We start from the raw sequence: 26,149 nt of genomic DNA, 5'->3' as shown, positions 1-26,149 counted from the left end.
GAACGGGGGAGGGTCAGAGAGAGGGAGACACAGAATCGGAAACAGGCTCCAGGCTCTGAGCCGTCAGCACAGAGCCCGACGCGGGGCTCGAACCCACAAACCATGAGATCATGACCTGAGCCGAAGTCAGCCGCCCAACCGACTGAGCCACCCAGGCGCCCCAAAATCAATTTTTTAAATTTCCTTTTGCACGTGCACACCTGCGCTTCTACTGAGAGAGACAGCAATGGGGAAGGTGACTCATTTTTTTACACTTCCATCTGATTCTGCTCAAGGGGCAGAAAATCAGACACAAGGCACACTTATTTCTTACCCAGACAGGATCGGAAAAGCATCTACATAAGAAGTATACCCCAAAAGTTACATTTAAATTTTTTCCCACTAACTCCTTTTAACTTAGAACTTATTTAGTAATTTCACACACACAATGAAAAAGGTCCCTTCCAGCTTTAAGACTTAAAATTGGTTCATGGAATGTTATCTCGCCCTGAAGAGGGCAATTATTTGAAAAGATCGTTTTAGCTAAAATTTTCATTAAAATACAATACAAAACAAAGAGAAAGTTTAGGTCATCTCATTAACCCTCTGGTTAAAACATTAAATCTCTGCAAACTCCAAGCAGTCCAACACTTGGTGATAAGGAAGCCTAAATACTATTTGACACAAGTGAAACAATATGAAGATTTAAAGATCGCATCTTCTCACTCTGCTCGCGACTGGAACGGTCATTTTACAAAGGAGGGTGCAAAGCCCAGGCAGGCAGTCATACCCTTAGAGGCAGGGCCCAGCTGCCCTCAAAGTGTGACCTCTTCCTCAGACCAGGAGTCACTCCTCTTCCGGTGGAGGAACATCTCCTCAGGCAGTTACATGCCCCGCCCCCATCTGAACCGAGATGGGAAGGGTGCCCACCACATGGGGCATATCCTTCCAGGGCGCAAGCTCAACTAATCCACACACCTGCCTAAACGCTACCAGAAACCTCCACACCAACGCCGCTGCCTCCACAGGACACGATGCAACCTATTTCATGTAACCTAAAATGGAAGGAGCGAAATATAAGAAATATTTTTCACAAAGATACTCCATTCCAGAGTTGAAAAGCAAGTTGTTCTGAGTGCAGCCTGTTTAGAATGTATTCTGACCTCCGCTTGTCTGTAATCAACATTTTCTCAGGTAGGAGCTGTTTCCCACGTTGCAAACCACAGCCACGGCCAGCCAGGGCTGCCACAGTAGCTGGCCAGGCGGCCAGCCCACCCTCTTCCCGACTCGTTCAGGCCCCTCACTCCTTGGATCGGCATGCCCACCTACTGTGGGGGGTGCACCCACCTGCTGGGTGGGGTGCACCTCTCCGAACGCCATCTCTCTTCTTAGCCACACATGAACCTCCTGGTAGCAAGTAAAACGTATCTGGAGTCCAGAGGAGGAAAAAACAGCTTACTGCTGGCAGTTCATTCTATGATCACCTTACGGACAAACAGCAGAACTGCTTCATTCAATATCTTTCAGAATTCATTTTTACCCTAGGAAAACGGCATATATGTGGTTCTCCCTTTCTTTAGGACACAGTTTTGTTAACTTCATTTTGAACATGGGATCCTTTTCTTGGGATTACCCACACTCTCCATAAAAATCTTCACTTTCTCTCATTTACAGCTGAACATAAAAAGCGCCGACGAAAATGCAGTACCAGCATATACCTGCACCAAAGAAAAGTCAAGACTCAGTATCATAAAAAAGTCTTTCAAGAGACCCAGAAGTCCTCTTCATAAACGAACTCTGGATAGGACATTGCTTCAAATCTTTTCAAAGGAAAAAGTCTCTATTTCACCTCAACCTTATCAATCTTTCATTTCTTTAAAGACTGCTGATCACATTTTATTACTTTCCAATTTATAGTCCCATAACTACAGCTTTTCAACTGACAGCAGATGCTAGTTAAGTGAGATGGGGGGGGGGGGGGGGTTGGTGAGCAACCTTAGAACTCAGCATTTCAGCAAATAACAGAATTCAGAGCTGGAAAGCGGCTCAGAGCTGACTTAATCCTGTGCTGCTCAGACTGCAGTACGCTTATTATTCCTAGGAGGGCGCCAAAGAATCAGAACTAAAGGTGATAAAATTGTCCAAAGTCCAGAACTATTTATATATATAAAGTGATTAAGTAATAAATAAATAAATTTAATTAGTTTAAAAAAAAAACAACTGAGGCACCTGGGTGGCTCAGCTGGTTAAGCTTTGGACTCTTGATTTCAGCTCACGTCATGATTTCACAGTTTGTGAGATAGATCCCGGATGTTAGCACAGAGCCTGCTTGGGATTCTCTCTCTCCCTATTTGTCCTCTGCTCACTTGTGCACGCGTGCTATCTCAAAATAAATAAATAAACGTTAAAAAAATAAACATTAAAAACAAAACAACCAACACAACAAAAACCTGTACACCCGACACGGACAGAATATCTTCATTCTGTAACAGACACGTAGCTTTCAAGGGCATTAAATTAAAGGAAAAGCTTTGTCTTGGGAAAAGGTACTTCTGATCTGTGTCAACCAGCTAACCAATAAATCAAAACAAAGCAAGAACATCCTGAATGTGTAGTGTTTCTACAAACGAAGAATGAAATTCAGCACGTCATGAAAACATTCCAAAGGGTCTGTAGGACTCTAAATCAGTAAAGAGCTGTTTGATCCAACAGATGGCAGTGATAAAGATGGCAACTTATCTTCCCCAAGTGCTCACTACAGTCCTATAGACATTCTCTAAAATCTTGTTATGTGAATAGGCAAGCCAGCTTCCTTAAAAATTAAAAGCCATTTAACAGCTTTAGAAGTGGTGATAAAATACACCTTATTTCAAGACCTATATAAATGTGCATCCCTCCTTTCTCAAATTTAGTATTCCTAACAGATCTAGATTTCTTAGCACTTTGGTGACAGAGAATGAAATATCCTGCAACAATTATAATCCTACGCAAGCTCTTGAAAATCAGGGGTGCCTCAGTGGCTCAGTCGGTTAAGGGTCATCTCTTGATTCCAGCTCAGGTCATGATCTCAGTTAGCAGGATCCGGCCCTGCATCAGGCTCTGCGATGACATCACGGAGCCTGCTTGGGATTCTCGATCTCCCTCTCTCTCTGCCCCACCCCTGTTTGCATACGCTAAATCAATCAATCAATAAACTGAAAAAAAAAAAACTTAAAAAGGAATTCGGACCTCACAAGTCAAAGCAAGGGACCCCAAATACAGCCTGAACGTAACACAACTTAAAAAATCTTCACGAAAACAACTGACTTTTTGTCAGCAGTTTCCACCCAAAGAAGATCTGGAGAAGAAACATACTAACTAAGGGAGCGCTGGTCCTTTATCTGTGCTCGGGACCCTCCTCTCTTCCTGCGTCCTCCCTTCTTCCTCCAGCACTGTTCAAACACGCCTGGCCTAGGTGGTCTCCAAAGACAGAGCACGCGCAAGGGAGGAAGAGCCGAAAGGTCAGAGAAGCAGGGACAGGAAGGATAAAGCCAGGGGGCCGGGGGCCTGTCCAAGCTTTGCGAAGCTCTCTAAGCTCTCCAAGCTCTGCGAAGATGGACCATCACCTGCTTGCTGCTGAGGTCTGCCTGTGCTGGGCACTCTCCCTCCTCAGCCTCCAGGCAGCTGGATCATACTTTCCACTCTCAGCCTTTTTTCCCCCTCCCTTCTCACCCCCACGGATGCTCTTCCTCTGCACTAAGCGCAACACAAGCTCTGGCCCTGTGTGACCGGAAGTAGCCGCGAATTCAAGCAGGCGATTCTAAACACCAACACGTGAACCCTTCACCACTTTAACTCGTGTGTGCTCCGTGGCTTGGGCTTTCTCCTTAGACTGATTCAGTCCACCAGACCCTCTTTTCTTTCTCTCTCACCTAAACCACATCCATAACCCATCACCAAGACTTTCCCTTTGTTTCTTTAAAGTACAACTTAGTTACAAAGTGTGAAAAGCACAGTCCTTCTAGAATATTCTCCAATTTTTATAGTGTCTTACCCATGTACCTAACAGTTTTCCTTGTGATTTGTTTTTATTGAGACACTCCAAAGTTTTCAAAGTCGTGCGCCTGTGTTTCCACACTACTGTACCAGCCCATACTAGTTATGTCCTACAACTGCAGGAAGGAGCGGAGGGCCCTAAGCCCGCGTGGGAACACCCTGAGCTGGCTCCTGAAAGCACACCACCCAGCTGGTGGGGAGAGGAAGTGGGCAGCCCACGCCAGCCCCGCAAGGCCCACAGATGACTCCAGGGGCTCCTCCCGCACCCCACGCCCGGGGGTGTTCTCCCACCTCTGTGAGTACTGCAGGCTGAAGGTCAGTGCAAGTGATCGGCTCCCCAAAATCCATCGTCTACAAAAATCCATTCCCACCACCCTTCTCCTGAAGAGAAATAAAGCAAATCTGACAACCCCTCCATCTCAACGAAACACAGCATATCATCTACCCACCTGCCCAAACCAGAAACCTACCAATGCATTTTCAACCTCTTCTTCTCAAATTAGCCTGTATCTTCCCATCTCTATTACCGATAACCACCATCTCGGAACCAAATCACTACCTGACTTCTTACACATCTCCAACCCCACCAATTCCTCACAGAACGACGTTCCTGAAACAGGAAACTATCTACTACCCTGCAGTTCACACCCCGAAGGCCTGCGCTTGGCATTCTCCGTCTTCCCACTGCCTGGGTTACAAACCCATCATGCCCAGCGGCGCAGCGTGTCAAGAGCACGCTGTCTCTCCCATGCTGGGAGGGCAGGAACGCGTCTATCTTCTCGGCCACTATATTCCTGACACAGTACCTATCAGAGTAAAACCTCAGGAAATACGTGTTTTAATCACACTGTGTCTTTCATGCAATAAACACGCAGGAAGAAATTTTTGGTCTTTAAAACGATGATTCCAAGTAAAAGCCTCTGTTGCTGCAGACTACAAATGATGTGTTAATGTGGGAAATGGTAGTATTTTTAGGTCGGGGCAAAATTATCGTGGGTTCGGTTTCATTTCATCTCAGATGCTCTCAGATTCTGGATGTATGTGTGCATATGTGTATACGTGGAATCTAAACATCCAGGAGAGCCAAATACAAAGCGATGCTGACAATAAAAAATTACATTTAATTATTAAAATAACAAGTTATTTTATTCTTAGGAAGAAGTTCCTAAGTGGCAAACATATGCTAAAATTTTTTGTATTGAATGTGGAGGTCAAAGATCTTTTTGAAAATCTGTAAGCCGAGTCCTTTCACTGCAAAAACAGACACATACCAGAAATGTTAAACACAGACACAGAAGTTTAAGGAACTCCCCCCCCCCCCCCACACCACCTCCAGTCCACCGATGAACAACAGGTTGGGCATCTGAGGAGGAGTCAAGAGCAGAGGCTCGAGGCCCGCCCAGCACCCCAAGTCCCCATTGACCAGGTAGTGACGCTGGACACTCCCATCTTACCTACTGTGAGCATGTTTAGGGCAGGTGCATCACAGCGTGTGATTAAACCAACGCAGTCATTACTAATCACTAGGGAGCCAGAGGCTGGACCTGGGGAGACAGGGGCGCCACGGTGACTCACAAAGGAGCAGCCAGAGTCTAAGACCAGGGCTCAAATGCCAGGTATGGCAACTGAACACGCTTTCACATTTCCCAACATGACAATGCTAATCAGATGATATTAAAATACAGTGAATACCACCTAGCACGAAGTGTTCCCTGCAAAAGGGATACCACACTTAAAAAAGAATTTAAGTTCTACAGTTGTGATTTCAAAAATATCTACTACTCTAGATAATCTTTCAGTTTGATATTCCAAAGGATATGTATCCTAGCACAATACGATCTCCATTTTATAAATAACTGGATCATGACTCCAAGGCCATTTAGGATTATAATTCAACACGTGAACACCGTAACCGTAACACCGTAAAAGTTCCAAGCGAACTATCAGTCAGCATCAGCTCCAGTAATTCTGAATTACTGTCCAGTGAAATAAATGAACTTCTCTCAGTCTTGGGGTATGAGGTACCCCTCACCCTAGTAATACTCACTGTACAGAGCACTATTAAAACTTTCTGTTTCAAACCAGCACTTCTGAAGCTTAACTATGCTGTGTGGCATAGGCTGCAAATGTATCAGGTTACTTGGACCTAACGCGTACATAGGACACCTAACATTTCCAAGAGTTGGGTCCTGTTTGCAATGGACTTGGAAGCAAGAAACTAGATTGGCCCCACTTTCTGCTCTTCATCGTGTGATATAAAACAAACTGTCTCCAGGCCTCAGTTTTCCAAACAGTGAAACAGGTGTTCTGAAAAACAAATTAAAAAAAAAAACAAAAAACAACAAGGATTTTAGATACTCCGAGTCCCAAGCCAAATGCGCGTTGCTGAGGGTGAGGAACTGTGGCAGTGTGCATTCATTTCTCACATCCTGTAGGAACGCTGCAGGCTGTTCCAATCTGAAGTCATTATGCACACAGCAGGAAGCAAGCAATAACAGTTGCTGAGCATGGTAAACTAAAGGCCAAGAGAGGTGGCAGTGCTCACCTAAGTCACCTCCTCTCAAGTCTGAGCCCTCTTTACAAAAAGGTGATGAGTATGAACAGAGGTGGTGACAATTTCAAAGCCTGAATATGGAGCCCGGCACCAGCAGCCTGGATAGCAAGGTTTACAACTGTCTGCCAGTTCAGGAAGGAAACCACTGAATTTATATGAATTTCTCAAAGACAACATGTTAACTGCAATCTGAATATATGATACAAATTGGAAGATCTGTCAGTGCCTTCCTAAGTTGTTTAAATTATCTAAAATGATGAACAACACCTTTAATTTTCTTGAAATGAATGCTTTTTTTTTATGTTTCAAAAAATAGAGTTTAATAGCTGCTGTAAGATTCTGCTTTAGAAAAAAACCCCGTAAAACGCCAACTTAAAGTTCTGTAGCATTCGAAAGGTTAACGAACGCGCCCACCAACTTTAGTTCTTTTGTGAAACCCCCCCATCAAGGGAGTACCTCGAGACCACCTTCCGGGAGTTCTGTAACTGGAGCACAAGGCAGGACTGAGCTCAGGGAGGACAGCAAAGGCACCACACCCTCTGCCACCTGCTGACCAGCTGCCCTGCACACTCACTTTGCACTCCCGCTCACTTTGCACTCCCCTGGGCTTCAGGCTGAGTCTTTGGAGCTCCAAAACCCAAGGACTACACCTGCTTATCAGAAACTACTTACCAAATCTCAGTTAATAACAGAAGAGTCTCGGGGAACGTCCTATTTCCAAGTGTTACACCGCTCACATGCAGACACCATGTGAACACTGTCAGAGGCTTCCCTCCCCATCATCCACCTCCACAGTGAACAACGGTGCTGAAAACAAAATTCTCCATGCAACGGAATTTAGGCTGATCAGATGTACTATATTATTAAACACTTGGTAAATATATGGTTTACAAATTTTCAATACACTTCCCTAACTGCACCGACACACCAAATTGTAAACTGGAAGTTAGTGATCCAGCCCTGCTCACAAAATCACCTAGTAATACAATTAGGGGCCATTAATGATCCTGGGACAATGCCTGACCTGCAGCTTTTTCTCTTGAACTGTCATCTTGCATTTTCCCGAAACTTAGTGAGCTGACAGATCAAAAACCTCCACAGTGACAAGCACGCTCTCAATATCCTGAACTTCAAAGGAAAAGTGCCAAGAATGTCCCTGGTCTTGACTGAAACTACTAAAACTTACGGTCATTTACGACCTCAAGGCACTGTGTGCAGGGACACACTTCACCGGTAAGTGGAGGTTCACGGGGTCACAAAAGACTTAAAATCTGCAGTTTTTTGTGGCGATTCTATTTTCTCCTCCTGGTCCATTCACCCTTAGGGTTAACTCTCCCACAGAGGTGGCCTGAAAGGTAATCATTGCAGCAAAACAAATGAAAACACATCAACATATACAAAAAAGTGTGAAGAGCTGCAAGCACAGACAGACTGCTGTGAACTACTGTACTCATTTCGACCTTTGGTCCTCACGGACTGCCCCCCCCCCCCCCCGCCCCTGCCGTGTAACGTGTGAAGAAGAAAATACCGCTGACTCATCAGTTACTCATTTTGTACGATGGTCTGTACTCAAGTGACCTGCTGAAGAGACACCGGAAACAGCTTTATATTCTGAAAACAAGAATCACTGAAGATTCAGATATTAATCAAAAAGGAACATGAAAACTTCCAATCCCAGGGAAAAGTTTCATCCAAAAAAGTTATTACAATAAACTTCTGCACCAAATGACAACTAGCATACTATCATTTGAACGTTTTTACCTCCTAAAAACACAAGAGAAAATGGTTTACGTTCTACATGTCTAGATTTTTAAAAGGTAACTTTCCACAGGCATTTTGAGTCTACTTTTATTTTTTTTTAATGTTTATTTATTTGTGTTGGGGGGGGGGCGGAGGGCGTGCTCAGGGTAGGGGCAGAGAGAGGTAGGGGGACAGAGGATCCAAAGCGGGATTACGTGCTAACAACAGCATGTAGCCCAATGTGGGGCTTGAACTCATGAACCGATCCCAACTCGAGCCGAAGTCCAAAGTCCCTCAAGTCTACTTTTAAAAATTCCTGGGGCGCCTGGGTGGCGCAGTCGGTTAAGCGTCCGACTTCAGCCAGGTCACGATCTCGCGGTCTGTGAGTTCGAGCCCCGCGTCAGGCTCTGGGCTGATGGCTCGGAGCCTGGAGCCTGTTTCAGATTCTGTGTCTCCCTCTCTCTCTGCCCCTCCCCCGTTCATGCTCTGTCTCTCTCTGTCCCAAAAATAAATAAAAAACGTTGAAAAAAAAAAAATTAAAAAAAAAAATTCCTGCTGGGGCGCCTGGGTGGCTTAGTCAGTTAAGCATCTGACTCTCAGTGTAAGCTCAGGTCAGGATTCGTGGGCTCAAGCCCTGCGTCAGGCTCTGTGCTGACAGCGCAGAGCCTGTTAGGATTCTCCCTCCCTCTCTCACTCACTCTCTCTCTGCTCCTCTCTCTCCCCTCCCCCACTTGTGCGGTCTCTCTTTCAAAATAATAAATAAATAAATAAGTAAATGTTCCTGCTATTCTGTGATTCTGTGACTCTGCAGAGTTGGAAAGAGCCTGGCAGCTATACAGTACTACAAGCTCTCTGAGGATACATACGTTATATATGGTAAGGAGAAATTACACAGATGGTAAAATTTAACAATGAAATACAGAGAAATAACATAATTAACAAAGAAAAATGTTCAGAAAGTAATCTTTAAAGAACTGGTTTTAAAGGACACGATATTTTCAGAATAAAATATTTGAAAAGGGGTTTTTTAACATGTTCAGAGAGATATAATCAACTTGTAAACTCAGGCAACTTGTAAATCTGTATCAAACCAGTCACTATGTTTTTATCCTTGTATTTTGAACTTTGACAATAAAACAAAACTTTTCGAAATCTGAAAACAGAATGTTCTCATTCTTCAGAAGTTTCTAAAAAAGGAATCTCTTAATTATTCTGTCTTAATAAAAGCTGAAATAACAAATATACTTTACAACTGATAAACACAAGCAAACTTAAGGCAAATTTTTAAAATATTGTTTTACACATTATGTTTAATATAAATGAAAAAGTTCCTAAACAAGCTAGTCTTCATTTCGCCCAGGGCTTGACCTTTGCACTGTGATAAACACAACATAAACACGAGGGCCCTCCACCTCAGGGCCAAGTAATACCCATCTGTGTGTGCCCTTTCCTTTCTCCCCATGCCACTCTCCATAAATCGGAGTAAGATTGCTTAAAAAGGCAATAGTCATGGAATTCTCCTGCTGAAAACCCTCCAACTGCTTTCTATTGTTCTGAAGACACAGAGCAAAATTCTCACCTATGCGGAGATCTCTCAGATCCCATGCGATCCAGCTGCTACCTCGTCTGACCCCTTCTTTACTCAGCCTCATTCAAATTATTCCTCCAAACGCTGTGCTCATTAATGCTGTGCACCCATCTTGTTTCCATGGCCGGCTACCCCCGCCCTACTGCACTCTTCCTAAGGGAGCCTCCTGGCCCCTCAAGGCCTACAAGGCCAACACAATGTATGGCTCTCATACGTGCTCATTGGTTATCTACGTCCCTCAGTGGACAGTAAGCTCCAGAAAGGAGAGCAATCCATCCCTTCTGCTCACCATTATAACCCTAAGATTTATTCATAAATTATTCAGTGAATACTCTGTACTGTTCAAAGGTCTAGGTGCATGTCACTGAAGAAAACAGAAACCCTCAACCTCAGAAAGTTAACTTTCAAGCACCATACATAAAATATGAAGTTACAGGGGCGCCTAGGTGGCTCAGTCGGTTAATGTCGGCTCAGTCCGACTCCTGGTTTCAGCTCACATCATGATCTCACGGTTCATGAGTTTGAGCCCTGCATCTGGCTCTGTGCTGACAGCGTGGAGCCTGCCCAGGATCCTGTCTCTCCCTGTGTCTGTCTCTCTCTGCCTTTCCCCTGCTCGCCCTCTTATCTCTCTCAAAAATAAACAAACATTAAAAAAAAAAAAAAAAACATGGAAATTACTTGGAACATTACAGTATAATAAGAGCTACAAAGAGAAATAAGGGAACGGAGATCAGGGGGCCGGCCATAGGACCTGCTGTAGTAATATAACAGTAACAGCTAGACTACTCGAGGGAGTGTGTGCTGAGAGCCATCAACAAGTTTTGTGGATGGAAGCTTCAAGAACCCAAATGCCTGCCTGCATTCCTCTAAATAAAACAACACACTTTCCCTTCTAGATCCTTCTAGACCACAAGCCCTAGAGAAGAGCTCTAAAGCTCTGGTATCATTTGTCTTTGTACTGCGCACGTCCCACCGATCAAAACACCTCCTCAAAGAAGGCATGAGCCCTTATCTTACATCCCTACCCGGCCCTGCAGCAATGACTCTCCACAGGGAATGAAAAATGGAAAAATCCACTTAAGTTTAAAAATACATTTTCACTATTGTAAATTGCTTTGTTTGGGCTAATATAATTTGTTTTCATTTTAAAGCCAAATGAAGAAACATTTGTTATTAAACAGGGGGCACATTTCTAAAGACTGAGAAAGAGTACAATCTAGGTCACGTAATTAAATGAGTCCATCTAAAACACGGCAAGCACTAGATAGAGCTATCAAACCACTAACATTTTGTAAATACAACCATGCACTTTCCACTGCATTCATTTCAAGTGAAGATTCTCGTGTCTGTTACACAGGCATGCAACTACTATCCGCAAGTCATTTCCCTACAACCAAGCGAGAGGTGTCTTCAGACACACCTTTTTCCATCCAGTTAGTTTACTAAACATCCACAGAGGGCCCCCAATTTATGTTTCAACATACAAGTTTTCAACTTCACGATGGTGCAGAAGTGATACACATTCAATAGAAGCTGTACCTCAAATTTTGAATTTCCACCTTGTTCCCAGCCAGCAGGCTCCCAGACAGACAGCCCCATGACCGTGAGAGTAACAACTGTACCCACACCGCCATTCTGTTCGTCACTTTCAATATTCGATGAATGACACAAGAGACAGTCACCACTTCATAATCAAACAGGCTTTGTGTTAGAGCATTTTGCCCAACCGCGGGCTAATGTAAGTGTTCTGAACATGTTTACAGTAAATAAGGCTAAGCTGTGAGGTTCAAGGTTAGGTGTATTAAATACATTTTTGATTTAACAACATTTTCAACTTACAAGAGGCCTATCAGGACATAAGCCCATCCTAAGTTGAGGAAGATCTGTATGGGGGGCCTGGACCTGAGCTTGGCAAAGAGGTTACAAAAAAAGCATCTCACCCACAAGGAGCTTTACTTAATTAGGGGCTGTGCCTAAGGTGATACAGAAACAGAGAGGAACTAAGCACGACTTTAGAAATTAAGGCAAGGATTCTTGAAGGACTCCTGAAATACCCTTATAAGGATGGATTAAAGAGCAAAGTTAAGAAAAAATAAATTTAAAAAAAGACATTCAATTTCAAGCAAAGAAACTATGGGGAGCAGAGGCAGCACTATCTCCAACATCACGGTCCTGAGGTAGAGGCAGTGGTCAGTTCAGGCCAAGCAAAGGTGGCCTGGCCAGCAAGGAGGATGCAGAAATGCCAAGGCCCCTGGAGCCAGGCCCCTGGGCGTTTCTTATTTAGGCAGGGGACAGTCACAGAGGAGTTTTTAAAAAGGGCCTAACAAACAGGATATGCTTTTAAAGCAGCCTCTAGCCATAGTGTGACTAAAACGGTGTGCTGTAAAAAAGAGACATGTTATTTCTGTCACACAAATACTATCCTAATTTATAAGTTTTTAAACCAAAAAATTTGCATATTAGACTTCATAAAGAACATTTTCAGTGAAGACTAAGTCTCATCTTAAGGATTATCAAAGTCTCCCTAAAAATCAAGTAGCATGCTTTTAAATTTGAGTCAAATTATGAAATGTCCTTCACGTTATACAATTCACTCTGTGACCCAGGTCTCACTACCAGGGAAGTAGGACGGACACTAAAGACAAAATCAAACTGCGACAGGAGATGCAAAAGTGGTGGCATCACTCACCTGCAGCCCTTATTAACTAAGTGAAGGCAGCTTACTAGGAAAATGGTGAAAAGTCAGTTTATGAAAGCATTAAAGGGACAAGAGGGCCTTGGGGGTGGAGGAAGGTAAGAAGGGAAGGAGACATGAGCGGAGTTAATACTTTTCTTACCTGTTCCTAAGGTTAAAGACATTTATTTACATACAGGAAAAACAAAGTGTTAGATCGTTAGCAAAAAAAAAACCAAAAAAACATTTCCACATTGGAATTATCTTCCTTCTAATAAGAGAACCTAATGGTTTTTCACTTTACAATTCCATATTCTAATAAAGAAATTCATTTTCTAGTCAAGGTAACTCCAGGAGAAGTAGAGTAGCTCCAAAGGTATTAGCAAGTACAACAATTAGCAAACAGTCTGAGCTGAACTAAACTACAATCAGATCTGGTGAGTTTTCTCTCTCTCTCAGAAGGCAGTGCCTCATTTACTGTGTACTCTAAAATTAGCTCTGACAAAAAAAGAGAACTCTTTAAAGGAATAAAGTTTTACAAAAGAGCAAAAGCAACAAAGCCCAGCAAGTTTTTAACTATGTATTTTCTATAAAAACTACCTCAGTGTTTGTTTTCTCCTGTCCATAAGAAAAAGGTTCAGTCAATGGCCTTTTAGGAGGAATTACAAGAACACACGGAGATTTTCTGGCATTTACCAAACTGAAAGAAATACTTAAGTACGAGAGAATTCTTTTTTTTTTATTTAAAAAAAAAATTTTTTTTAATGTTTATTTATTTTTGAGACAGAGAGAGACAGAGCATGAACGGGGGAGGGGCAGAGAGAGAGGGAGACACAGAATCTGAAACAGGCTCCAGGCCCCGAGCTGTCAGCACAGAGCCCGACGCAGGGCTTGAACTCACGGACCGCGAGATCATGACCTGAACTGAAGTCGGCAATTAACTGACTGAGCCACCCAGGGGCCCCAGTACGAGAGAATTCTAAGAGCACAACCATGAGGTTATGCAAGCGTATTTAAAACTTGTGCCTTTAAGGGGAGGGCAATAACAAACACAACTTAAAGTAACATGGATCCATACTGCTTTCAACAATCTCCAGGGACCATCATAAAGAGACCACATGTTACTAAAATTAGAAGACCAAAATTATGATCCCACTTATCACTATGGAAAGTATGAATCCAGCACTACACTTTGAAATAAGAGTGGAAGGAGTCAGGCACTTCGCACTTGGTAAATGGGACCACAGGTCTAGCACTACAAAAACTTGTAAATACTGTTGCAAATCTACTTAACAGGAGTTAAACTACCTGAAGGTACTGTTTATTGTATTACTGTTAACAACCTGGTGCTCCCAACTCGCACTTTTCATATTTTAGACTTACGTTTTCTATATGAAGACTGCTTCATACAAACAAGTCACTAAAATGTGTCCACAGAGGTTAAGTATGTATTTGTCAAAACTCATGCTTATTGGTGGAAATCATATTAAGTTCAATAAATTCTCCAACTCTCAACTTCCTTTAAAGCACAATCCCTGGGAACCCTAAATAAAATCACTATCTCCCTGAACATGCTGCCATTTAATTTCATCTACTCTTCCACGAAAACACGTTAAAATGAACGCTAGCACTTGCATTATCATCTATTTTCTCTCTGGCTTCTACTCAAACATAGTGTAACTGCTTTCTCAAAATACACATTTTATCCTCAGAATCTGCTTTCTCTGCCCAGATACATGTGATCAAGCAAAAACAAACAACCAAAACACACCAAAACAAAAACTCTCCAAAGCATTTTTCAATTTTTTATTAAAATTGACAATCACCGAATATTGAAAATAGTAATAAGGTAAACATTTTCAAGTTTTAATAAGAACTTATTATTAATTTCTATTAATAGGTTAATGAATAGTAAAACACCCAACTTGTCACAACAACCCTAAGAGGCTGACATTATTACCCCTTCTAGAGATGGCCAGTGAAGCACCAAGAGGGTAAGTCATTTCCAACCCGTAAGACACCATGCCATTCTTCCATGTAAATAAGTCAAGTCACATTAATGTTTCAAAATACAGGATGAAATTTATCTCTAACCACAGGCAAGTTTCAAAGGGAAATACACAAATCAACTTTATGGTTGAATAATAAATTTGCTAATCTGATGCTTCACTTTAGCAACCCAAGCAAACTCCAGTCGAGAGATCTCTCTTATAGCTTGTTTCATCAAACTGCCTGTCCCTATACTAAATACAGAGGAAAGCGAAAAAGACACAACCATTTCAACTTCTGTAAATTACCCTGACTGTAAATTAGAGGGAGCCGGGCAGGTGGGGAAGTATGGAAATTGCACATTGCTCACACAGTGCACCAGGGAACATCTCTTCCCCTCCCCCCCCTTTTGCAAAGGACAACTTAGCACCTATTTCAAGTGCATTTTAAATTCTTAACACAACTTAAGAGACCAACTTTATAAATAGCATTAAGAAAAAAAAAAAACTTTCGAAAGGGAAAGTAATTTGTACACTTACAACATTCGTCTTCGAGTTGGCATTATCCTTTTTTAAAACCCTCACACTTACCAAGTAATTTCCCTGCACAGTGCAGCGAAATCGTTCGGTTTCCTCAGTTATCCAAAACTTCAAACTTCCGTTTAAGATTAGGACAAATTACAGTGCAGCCAGGAAGACGGTGTCGAACGCTTAAGAGTTACCCTACGGATAATTTTCTAGTTGCATCTCATCCAAAATTAAAGGCCGTTTTACATAAAAATAAGAAACGAACATGCAACACAAAACTGCGCCGAAATCTTAAGTTTACGTTCTGACTGGACACGACTGAGACGCAGGTGGTAAGAGACTGCTGACCTGTCCTTTTCACCACAGTGTACCGTGGTCCTAGTTCGAACGCAGGGCATCCTTAGATTTGATTTCTCTCTAATTCCTTCAGAACCCGCCTCTGCTCAAGCCCATCGAGAGGAGAACGGGAGCTCCCCAGACACACCCGGAGCAACAGGATCCCCACTTCCTGGTCCGAATGACCCCGTCCCCTCCCCGCCCGGCCGGCCGCCGGGGCCTGGGCCTGGGCCCGGGGCGGAGGGCAGGGCGAGGCCTCTGCAGTGCGGGCCGGACGGCGGCGCTGGCCCGGCCCCGACCCCCACGCCCCCGGCCCCGACTCCCGGCCCCGACCCCCACGCCCCCGACTCCCACCCCCGACCCCCGCGCCCCGGCCCCGACCCCCGGCCTTGCACCCGGGCCCCGCAGCCCGGCGCGGCCCCGCCACCGCGGCCCTGCCCGCCGCCCGGCCCCGTCCGGCCCGCCCGCCGCCCGCCGCCGCGTCCTCCGGGAAGATGGCGGCCCGTGACAGGCGGGCGCGGCGCGGGTCCGAGGCGGCGGCCCGGCTCCAAGCGGGAAGCGGAGAGGACGGAGCGGCCCGCTCGCCGCCTGCCGCGCTCACCTGTCAGCAGCGCCGCCGCCGCCCGGCCGCCGACCGCCGCAGCCCCGGTGCCCGGCGACCGCGCCACACGCGGACGGGGCCGAGAGGGAGGGGCGGGGAGGGCGCGGCCGGCCCGGACGAGCGGCGGGGGCGGCGCGGCGCGGGCTGGCGGCGGGCGGCGGCGGCTCCTTCCCGTTTCGGGCCCGAAAATGTCTCAACCTCGCGACTCCGGCGCCCCAACGCTCCTTCCCGTTCGCATGAGAACACACAGCTCCCACTTCCGGGGCTCGGCGGAAGTCCCGCCTCGCGCGCCCGCGCACCCGCGCGCCCTCGGACTCAGCGGCCAGGCCCGCCGACTGGCGCTCTACGCCCGGGAGAGCCTCTCGTCATGGCAGCGCGGCGTCCCGATTGGCTGCGTGCGGCGCCCGGCCCTCCCCTCTGCTTCCCGGCCTTTCCGTGCGCGCGCCCCTCCCGGCTGCGCTTGTGATTGGCGCGGGCGCGCACGCAACCCCGCCCCGCCCCTCCGTCCCCTCGGTCCCCACCGCCCCCGCTGCGACTTGAGGAGGCGGCGCCGTAGCGTAGTCCTGCGACCTCCGCCTTGCTAGCAGATGGCCGTCTCCCGGCACCCCGGTCCCCGCCTCCCAAGACCACGACCCCCGACCCCCGACCCCCTCGCCCGAGACCGCGACCCCGTCCCCCCCTCACCCCGGGACCGCGACCCCGTCCCCCCTTCACCCTAGGACCGCGACCCGGTCTCCCCCTCACCCTGGGATGGCGACCGCGCCCGCAGACCCCTGCCCCTCAGTGCCTGAACAGACACACCCACACACCACTTCTCCCCCCGCTCCCGCCCGGTCCGCCCAGGCGCAGGTTGGGCCCCAGAGAGCCCCGGGGCGCTGGGCGTCAGCTCCGTGCTGCGGGCTCTCTCGGGTCTCGAGTCACATTGTGTCACCCACCCACACCCGTGGTGCGGGGACGGAAGACAAGTGTGTTCACCTCCTTGAAGCCGGCTCCCTACTGAGCACTGATCGTATGGACGTATGGACGTGGACATTTGAATTAGTCCCATTACAGGAGTTCACACGTACTGAAGGTGTTTTCTGGTCACTGCCCAGCCTGTCCCTGCACCTGTGCTTCCCATTCGTGCTGCGGAGGGACGTGTGCATGCAGGTGTGCGCTTGGACTTCCGCGTCCTCAGGGCCCGGCGCGTCCTCAGGCCCTGGTGTTGGGTGCACTTTGCTGTGTGACCATGTCACCTCCCGGCTCTAAGGAGCTTGCACACTACATAGTGATATTAACGGCAAGACTTTTTTTTTTTTTTTTTTTTAATGTTTATTTTTGAGAGAGAGAGAGAAGTAACAAAGGAAGGGCAGAGAGCGAGGGAGACACAGAATCCGAGGCAGGCTCCAGGCTCTGAGCTGTCAGCACAGAGCCCCATGCGGGGCTCGAACTTACAAGCTGTGAGATCGTGACTTGAGCCGAAGTCTGACGCTTAACCGACTGAGCCACCCAGATGCCCCTTCATGGCAAGACTTTAAAAATAAAAACCTCCGAGGGCTGAAATTCCCTCCAACACTGAAAGCACTAAGTGTAGCGTTTAAAGCCCCGGGGGCTCAGTCTCGAGCACCCAGCCCTTGATTTCAGCTCAGGTCCAGGGTTTGAGCTCTGTGTGGGGTGTGACAACCAGCTTGGGATTTTCTCTGTCCCTCTGCCCCTGCCCTGCTCACTCACACTCTCTCCCTCTCAGAATAAACTTAAAACACAAAAAAACAAAAACAAAACACGCTTCCCAAGAGCACCGGTGGGGCGGGCGGGGGAGCCTTTCTCAGGTGGGCTCTATGTGCATAACTGCTCCTATAATGTTCTGGACTCAGGCCCCTCCTCTCTGCTGCTGAACTCACCCCTAGGCCCGGTGACGTGGACCTCCTTGGACCAATCAAGAATTCCCTAAAGACGGTGAATTACGCTTTCACCATCTTGCTTATGTCTACATTCAGGCAGACATTACGGTACACAGATAAGTTCCTGAATTACAGAAAAAACCAGGAACCTAAGTGATACGGGGATACTTCATGTTGACATGACATCTCTTATTTTGTACTCACGTTGTGTGATCCTTCCTCGATCAAAATGCTTTTTGTAGATATCACCTCACCCCTGTCAGAATGGCTAAAATCGGGGTGCCTGTGTGGCTCTACTGGTTCAGCACGGGACTCTTGATCTCAGCTCAGGCCATCATTTCATGGTTCCCGACAGCATGGAGCCTGCTTGGGATTCTCTCTCTCCCTCCCTCTGCCCCTCCCCCGCTCTCTCTCTCTCAAAATAAATAAACAAACTTGAAAAAAAGAATGATTAAAATCAACAACACAAGAAACAACAGGTGCTGGTGAGGACGCAGAAAAGGGAACCCTCATGCACTGTTGTTGGTGGGAATGCAAACTCGTGCAGCTGCTGTGAAAAACAGTATGGAGTTGCCTCCAAAAGTCAAAAATAGAATTTACCCTACAATCCAGCAATCGCACTCCTAGGTATTTACCCAAAGAATGTGAGAACACTAATTTAAAGGGAGATGTGCACCCTGATGTTTGTAGCGGTGTTATCAACAATAGCCAAACTATGGAGAGAACCCAAGTGTCCATCAACTGATGAATGGATAAAGAAGATGCGGTGTATATACACAATGGAATATTACTCAGTCATAAAAATGAATGAAATCTTGCCATTTGCAACAACGTGGATGGAGCTAGACAGTATAATGGTAAGTGAAATAAGAGAAAGATACCACAGGATTTCACTCACATGTGGAATTTAAGAAACCAAATAAGCAAAGGAAAAAAAGAGGCATAGACAAACCAAGGAACAGACGCTTAACTGTGGAGGACACACTGATGGTCACCAGAGGAGAGTGGGTGGGGGATGGGGGAAATAAGTGATGACGATTAAGAGTACACTTATCAAGAAGAACTGTTGAATTATTATGTTGTACACCTGAAACTGATATAACACTGTGTGAACTGTGTTGGAACTAAAAACAAATAAAATTAAATTTACAAAATAAAAGAAAAACTGTTTTTTTGTTCCCCTATGATTTTTTTGACCTGTGTTTCAAAAGAAACATCCATTTTCACCCTGGAATGTGAGGTTATAACCTAAAACACATTTTTATGGCATCTCTGCTTAGAAAAAATCACTTTTAAAAAACATGTTAGCATAAATATCGCAGCCCATGTACCCTCTCACTTCCCATGTCACACCATTACAAGTTCTACCTATCCTAAGAAATAATTCCTCCCCCTTAGGAAGGTTTTGCTTGCTATTACCTCTCTCCTGACTTGTTTCAATAGCACAGTGGCCAATCTTTTTCCTATATACTCACTCTACCACCCATTGTGCCAACACACATCTCCTTAAAGAGCCTCCTCATCCTCCTCCCCTGATTGTCGGCCCTTGGGGGGAAGTCCAAGTTGTGTTTTATGGACCAGCCTTCACAAATTGGTCCCCATACATCTCTTCCTGCCCCAGAGTTAGACACCTGACCTTCATCACATCCACATGACAAGCATTTCTTAAGACACTGGGATGTCACCGGCTGTAGTCATGAATACAGTACAGGCTTTTACACTGTAGGACACACTTTACTGACAATCCTGTTAAACAATGGAGGAGGAGGAGCCTGGCTCCCAGGCGTCTGCTGCCTGCAGAGCTGAGCCTGGAGCCTCATTTCACTTCTGGGCACATGGCTTCTTCAGTGCCCTCCATCTGTATGTATTTTCCTCTGCCTGGAGTGTCCCTTGTCTCTTCCACTTCTGGTAAAATCTAGCTTCATTTTCAAGGTACAGCTCAAATGTCAACCATTTAAATCTTTTCCTCTGAGACAGTTGGCTTCCTTTCTGGGTCCTCATAGCACTCTTACTCATAGCTCTATCAAAGCTGCTAGAACTTGCCATTTACACGCCAGCCAACCCCAACAGTGGTCAGTTGCACAAGGGCAGAAACCATGTGTGATATCTAGCCCCATGTGTGTGGGGTGGCATTGTACCTCCTTAATAAATGTCTGTTGAATTAACCAACAGAAAAAAACAAGATACTTTTCTCTTATTAAAGGCCTGAATTTCAGTGAGTATCTGAGAACATTTTTTTCTTTTATTCTCCCAACATTTCCTGTGAAAAAATAAACACTTTTTCTTCATTGTGTATATCATCATTGAAAATTACATATGTTAGCAAGCTCATTGTGGCTTAAGCACACTGCTCAAACTTTATTCCAAATAATTTAGAACTATTCACTTATTCTTAAGTAAACAAGAACTCACCAGGTACCTGCTCCCCATCAGGGGCTGTGCTAAGTGCTGGGGAGACAGCACAGAGCAGCACAGCACAGGAAGCAGGTGAACAGACATGAAAGGATAAAGAGGGAGAAGGTTACTATGTACCCAGAGAGCAAGCACAGAAGGGGCCAGAGACAGCTTGGAGGAGGAATCAGAGAAAGTGATAAGTAAGCCAAGGCCAAAGAGACCAGAGTAGAGAAGCTGCTGATAAGCATCCCAGCAGGGAGTGGAAGGCCAGTCCAGATCAGAACAGAAGTATTTGACCTGACAAAGCAAAAAGCCTAGTTGATAAGGTGGGTGGAAGGCACAAGAGCCTGGAGGGGCAAACAAGGAAGAATCTCAGGGGTCTTTGTGGTTCACTTAGGATTTCACAGTGAGTGGAGATTTTATTCTGAGGTAAGAGGGGATTCAAAAAAGGTTTTAAGCTTTGGTGGCTCTCTGGCCCCCAAAAGCCACCAAAATAAAAATACAATAAGGAACTAGCTTAGTCAAATTAGGTGGAACTATCACAATGAAAAATACCGGTAATACATTAGAATACATTGGGGGAAATAAAGAATGCATGAGTTTGTACTAAGAAATACCAAATAATGGGTAAGTAAAAAATATACCAGCAATGAGGAGGGAAAAGGGAAAGCTTTCCTTTATGGTAGAATTCTGACTAATAAAGTGAAACATGACCATGTTGGAGCTGTCATGGGGTATATTCTGGCAGGAATCATCGGTAAAGGCTAAAATCATTGGGGGAAGGTTGTTGAGGAACAGGTTATGTTGCCATTTCACAGCTTATCAATTGCTTACACTTAAGTAATTTCAAAGGGGGAAAGGATGTTCTTATACTGGATACATATGGCGGACCCCATCTGACTCAAGTTGAAAGTTGGCTTTCCCAGTAATGGTGGCCTACAAACTCAAAAATTAAGATGTCCATTATCTTCAAAAATATCAAGGTCAGGAATGACAGTGAGAGGTTGAGGGATTTTCCAAACTAAAGGCAACAGAGGAAATATGCAAGTGAATGCAGTGTGTAACTCTAGGCCAGGTGCTCGATCACAGTGACATTTGCTATGATGGACACAGAACTCCAGTATGGCCTCTATCCCAGTCTTATCAGCAAGGTTACGTGTCCTGAATTGGAATGATTTATTAACTTCTTTCATGGCTGTGTAAGAGAATCTCTTTGGTCATAGGAGATATAAACTGAAGTATTTAAGGGTGACTGGTGAAGGTCTCTGCAAGTTTCTCTCAGATGCTTTAGTGAGATGCACACACACACATACACAGAAATACACCTGGTAAATCTAGGTGTAGAATATGTAAGCGGTCACAACTTGTCTGTGAGTTTGAAACTCTTCAAATGGAGATTTTTCCTTTAGAGATATGGATGCATTGGTGAATGATATGATATTATGTCCAGGATTTGCTTCAAAACCATCTAAAGTGGTCAGTAGGAGTATATAAGAAATAATGGGACAGGCTGGTGAGTTGAAAATTGTTGAAGCTCCATAATGGACGCCTCACGATTGGGGCTCTTTAAAAAAAAAAAAAATTAATGTTTATTATTTGAGAGAGAGAGAGAGGGACAGAGAGCAAGCAGGGGAGGGGCAGAGAGAGAGGGAGACGCAGAATCCAAAGCAGACTCCAGGCTCTGAGCTGCTAGCAAAGAGCCTGACGTGGAGCTTGAACCCACAGACCACAAGATTATGATCTGAGCCGAAGTCGGCCGCTTAACTGACTGAGCCACCCAGGTGCTCCAACGATGAGGGTTCTTGAAACTCCCCCCCTCTTCTGCATGTGTTTTAAATTCCCCATGATAATAAAAACATGGTGAAGAGATCTTGCATAGTCCATGAACAGGTACTGGTCAAATGCAGTGAAAGCCAAGGACTGCCTCCCGGGGCATGCCACAGCCTTCTGGCTAGAGAAGAGGGTCCTGGGCGAGACCCCTGGGTCTCCAAGCTGGGAAGGCTGGGAGAGTGGGTGGGCATGCCAGCAGGTGCCAGCCTAGCGGGGGGAGGCCTCAGGGCAAGGAGTGAGGGGAAGGGAGAGTCATACCCCTGAGGGGCCGCAAGGGAGGTGCAGGTTACCTGAGTACAGAATTCTGGAAAGAGGGACTCTCTTTCGAGAAGGTTAGGCAGCATGCTCTGTGACATCCTCAGGCTGGCTCCTGCGTGAAGACACGCAATGATGACCTAGGCTGGCCCTTCAAGGCCTCTGCGGTTGGATTTGGGTCTCCCTTGGAAGTAAGCCCAGGTGGCGGAGGGTGCCGCCTGGACCCACAGCCTAGACTCACGCTATTCCCTTCTGGGACAGCGGCCCCACCCAGTGCCGAAAGGCCCAAGTATCAGTCCAGGCCCGGGAAAAGACTGCACTTCGCCATGATTGTCTGCCTGTGGCTTCATACAAGGAAGGACTTGACGAGACACAGACATTCTGAAGACACTTCCCAGCTTGGATGTTTCAGGCAGAGAACTAGACTTAATAAGCATTTGTTTTTTACTATTAACTTAGGAACATTTTAATCTCGCAGACCTGGCAAAGTAGATGTTCTTTTTAACCCGATATTCCTCAACACTCAACTTCTGAAGAAATGAGAGGCATCCCTCCAAGGGGAGAGAGAGCCACTGTCTAGACAGTGCTGCCTGTGTTCCAGGCAGTCATTCCCCTGCCTCGGTGAGCCTCATCCCGCCTGGAGCTGGGGGCCCCGCCCCTTCACGAAGGCTGAGCACAGGTGGCGCCAGGTGCCCGCGGTTGCGCACACAAGTCTGCAGACAAGTGGGCGTGTCCCCTCGCAAATTTCTCTAATGAAGACTCTCTGCCTCATTGTTTTGTGAAATAGACCCCCCACCCAGTCCTCAAAGATGCCCTCCCTGTTGTGAAGAGGGGAGCCCCCAAGTAACAATAGGCTCCATTTTTAAACATTAACCACAACCACCTGATGGGGCTTGAAATTTCCCCTCCCCGATCGTGGAACCAGCCAGAGTTTCCCTGAGCACACTAAACCACCCGCACCTCTGTGTGTTTCCCCTTCTGTCTCTCCCTTCTTCCTCTGGCCAGTACTCATCCATTCTTTCCAAGACGTAACTCAGACGCTTTGACCTCCTCCAGGAAGACTTCCCGGAATACCCGCCTCCAACCCACTGCCAGCTGATCAGGTCATCATTCATGCTCCCGCCCCACGCGGGGTGAACCTGTAACACAGCTCTCACTGTGAGGCACAGAAACCCCACTTATGGGTGCACTTTATCTTTGGCTTATTATAAACTTCGCAAAGGCAGGAGCTTGATCTTAGAATTTGCACCTTCACCATTTGTCACAGTGACTGGTATTAGTGAATGCTTGCTGAACAGAGATCATCCCAACTTTGCTAACTCACTCACCAGCCTCCTATAAGCTTCTGTCAATTCTTAGTGAGCTACCTTTATTTATTTTTTAAGTTCATTTATTTATTTTGAGAGAGAGAGAGAGAGAGAGAGAGAGACAGAAAGGGGGGGGAGGGGCAGAGAGAGAGGGAGAGAGAGAGAGAATCCCAGACAGTCTCCACACTGCCAGCACAGAGCCCGATATGGGGATCGAACCCACAAACCGTGAGATCGTGACCTGAGCTGAAGTTGGGCACTTAACGGACTGAGCCCCCCAGGCGCCCCAGAGCTGCCTTTATTTCTAACACCATTCACTACATAAAGCAAATGCAGCAGACATGGAATTCTTATCACTTGTACCTTTTTTTTTTTCTGGATTCCATGGTGACAGCTATTTTTGTTTCTTTGTCTGTTTGTTTTGACAACTTTATAACCTTAGATACCACATGCCAGAGTTGGGTGAATTATACTTTTCCATACATTGGCATTATCACAATGGTGTTTTCCTCTGGATATATTTTAGTCACTCTGATTAGATGTAGGAAACACTGTTTCCTTAATCCACTCAGTGAAACACTTGGGTCTCCTTGGTGACAGGGACAGTTACTGCAGTTGGGAGCTGCCACCTAGCAGGCACTTTCTGTCCATCGTTTTCACCTTCGGTTTCAAAGGATGACACTTGGTGACCTTCCCCCCGCCCAACTCTGGGGGTGTTACTCTCAGAGCACAACACCCACGTACCCATCGGGTGAACAAATGTGGGACACACACACACAAATACGCATTTCAAATCTTTCATTAGGTCAAATATCTGAATTTACACTTTTGTTTAGAATCTTCTCCTCGTCTTTAGGTGTAGAGGGTTTCTCTACCACTCGGGTTCCACTGAAGTCTCATAGTTAATGCCCTTCCCATTATTTTACATACATGAAAAGTGAGCTAATGCAGAGTTTTCATGCTTTTTACAAACACCATGACACACAGTAAGAAATACATTTTAGAGGCGCCTGGGTGGCTCAGTCGGTTGATCATCCAATTCTTGATTTCAGCTCAGGTCACAGTCTCGGTTGGCGGGACCGAGCCCCGAGTCAGGCTCTACACTGACAGCACAGAGCCAGCTTGGGCTCCTCTCTCTCTGCCTCTCCCTCCTTAAAAATAAATAAATACACTTAAAAAAAATAGTCTATTTAAAAAAAAGAAATACATTTTATTTTTTTAATATTTATTTATTTTAGAAAGAGAAACAGAGCAAGAGCGGAGGAGGGGCAGAGAGAGAGGGAGACACAGAATCTGAAGCAGGTTCCAGGCCCCGAGCTGTCAGCACAGAGCCCGATCTGGGACTCAAACTCATGAACTGTGATATCATGACCTGAGTCGAAGTCAGACATTTAACCGACTGAGCCACCCAAGCTCAGGCCTCTAAAAAAAAAGAAATACATTTTATATCACAGCCCACTACACACACACACACACACGCAGCAAGAGTCTCATGAAATATTGGTGATGGTAGCACAACACTATCAATGTGGTTAACGTCACTTCAAAATGGTTAAAATGGCACATTTTATATATATCTTGCCACAATTTTTTAAAGCTTCACGAAGTACTATTTATCCTACTTTGTGCAGTGTTCTCTGATGTCCTCTATCATGCTTTACTTTTGTTCATTCTAGTTGCGATATTTAAATCAATTTGTGACTCACCGTGGTCACAACTGCCATTGACTGGTGCACAGCTGAACCGAGTGAGGGTGAGGGAACGGAAGCTTGTTCCTTGGCTTTCACACTGCTCCTGGGGCTCTTTGCTTTTCCAAAGCATCTGAAACAGCATAATTTAAAAAAGTGAATAACACAAACTAATAACTCCCCATACACGCATGTATAATTCACTATGTGTAAAGGCTGAGTTTGGAACCATATTTGGAAAAATATGGCTTAATTGCATAGCTGTAAATTGTATCTTAATTTGCAAATCTTTCTTCCTCGATTTGAAATTTATAAGTATCTGATTCTGTCGGTTCTTGGTTTCATCTGTAGTGCAGACGGTTACCGTACGTGTGTGAACCGGGTGGATTTACTCTGTAGAGACAAACACTCAACTGCTGTGTCCACGGCCTGAGCTGGAGGTCTCTGCCACACGCCATTGTTTCGAGACGTTTGGCTGTGACATCACGAAGGGAAAAGAAATGGCAGTATGAGGCAGTGAGGGCAGGGAGAAAGGAGAGAGGTTTCCTCAATGGGGAGGACTGAGCGAGCACCGTGAGAGAGTGGGGAGCCCTGTGCAAGTTGGGCGAGCTGCTCTGTGGCTGTCCTCTGTCATTTCTGTCCACATGACAGACTTCTGTCCAGCCATCCAAAGTGCTTTTATGCAATCATATTAATAATTATCAATAGCATTTCTTTGCCACTTCGGATGCGTCAGGTGTTTCTCACACGCAGGATCTCCTATCCCCACAAG

At 45.7% G+C, this 26,149-nt stretch overlaps 1 protein-coding gene and 1 long non-coding RNA gene across 3 annotated transcripts in view; both read right to left on the bottom strand.

The window, feature by feature from the left end:
* Positions 1 to 16,287, bottom strand: part of LARP4B (La ribonucleoprotein 4B) — a 92,434-nt gene extending 76,147 nt beyond the window's left edge. Inside the window, exon 1 of one of the 2 annotated variants that reach the window (XM_053895774.1) lies at positions 16,024 to 16,287. The gene's annotated coding sequence lies outside the window, so the exon portion shown is untranslated. Of the gene's footprint in view, positions 1 to 15,149; positions 15,561 to 16,023 lie in introns of those variants that run through there. The other variant, XM_019460921.2, reaches the window with a different exon arrangement.
* Positions 16,288 to 24,470: 8,183 nt separating this feature from the next.
* LOC128774985 (uncharacterized) lies at positions 24,471 to 25,506 on the bottom strand. Its single transcript, XR_008419575.1, has 2 exons — positions 25,396 to 25,506; positions 24,471 to 24,840 (listed from the first exon to the last, which is right to left on the bottom strand). It is a non-coding gene; the product is annotated as an uncharacterized LOC128774985 (long non-coding RNA).
* Positions 25,507 to 26,149: the final 643 nt, after the last annotated feature.

This window comes from Panthera pardus, unplaced genomic scaffold (genome assembly GCF_024362965.1).
Source record: "Panthera pardus isolate Hobbes unplaced genomic scaffold, ASM2436296v1 HiC_scaffold_6, whole genome shotgun sequence".
Taxonomy (NCBI): Eukaryota; Metazoa; Chordata; class Mammalia; order Carnivora; family Felidae; genus Panthera; species Panthera pardus.
The sequence above is the reverse complement of the archived record's forward strand: the minus strand, read 5'-3'. Positions and strand labels throughout refer to the sequence as shown.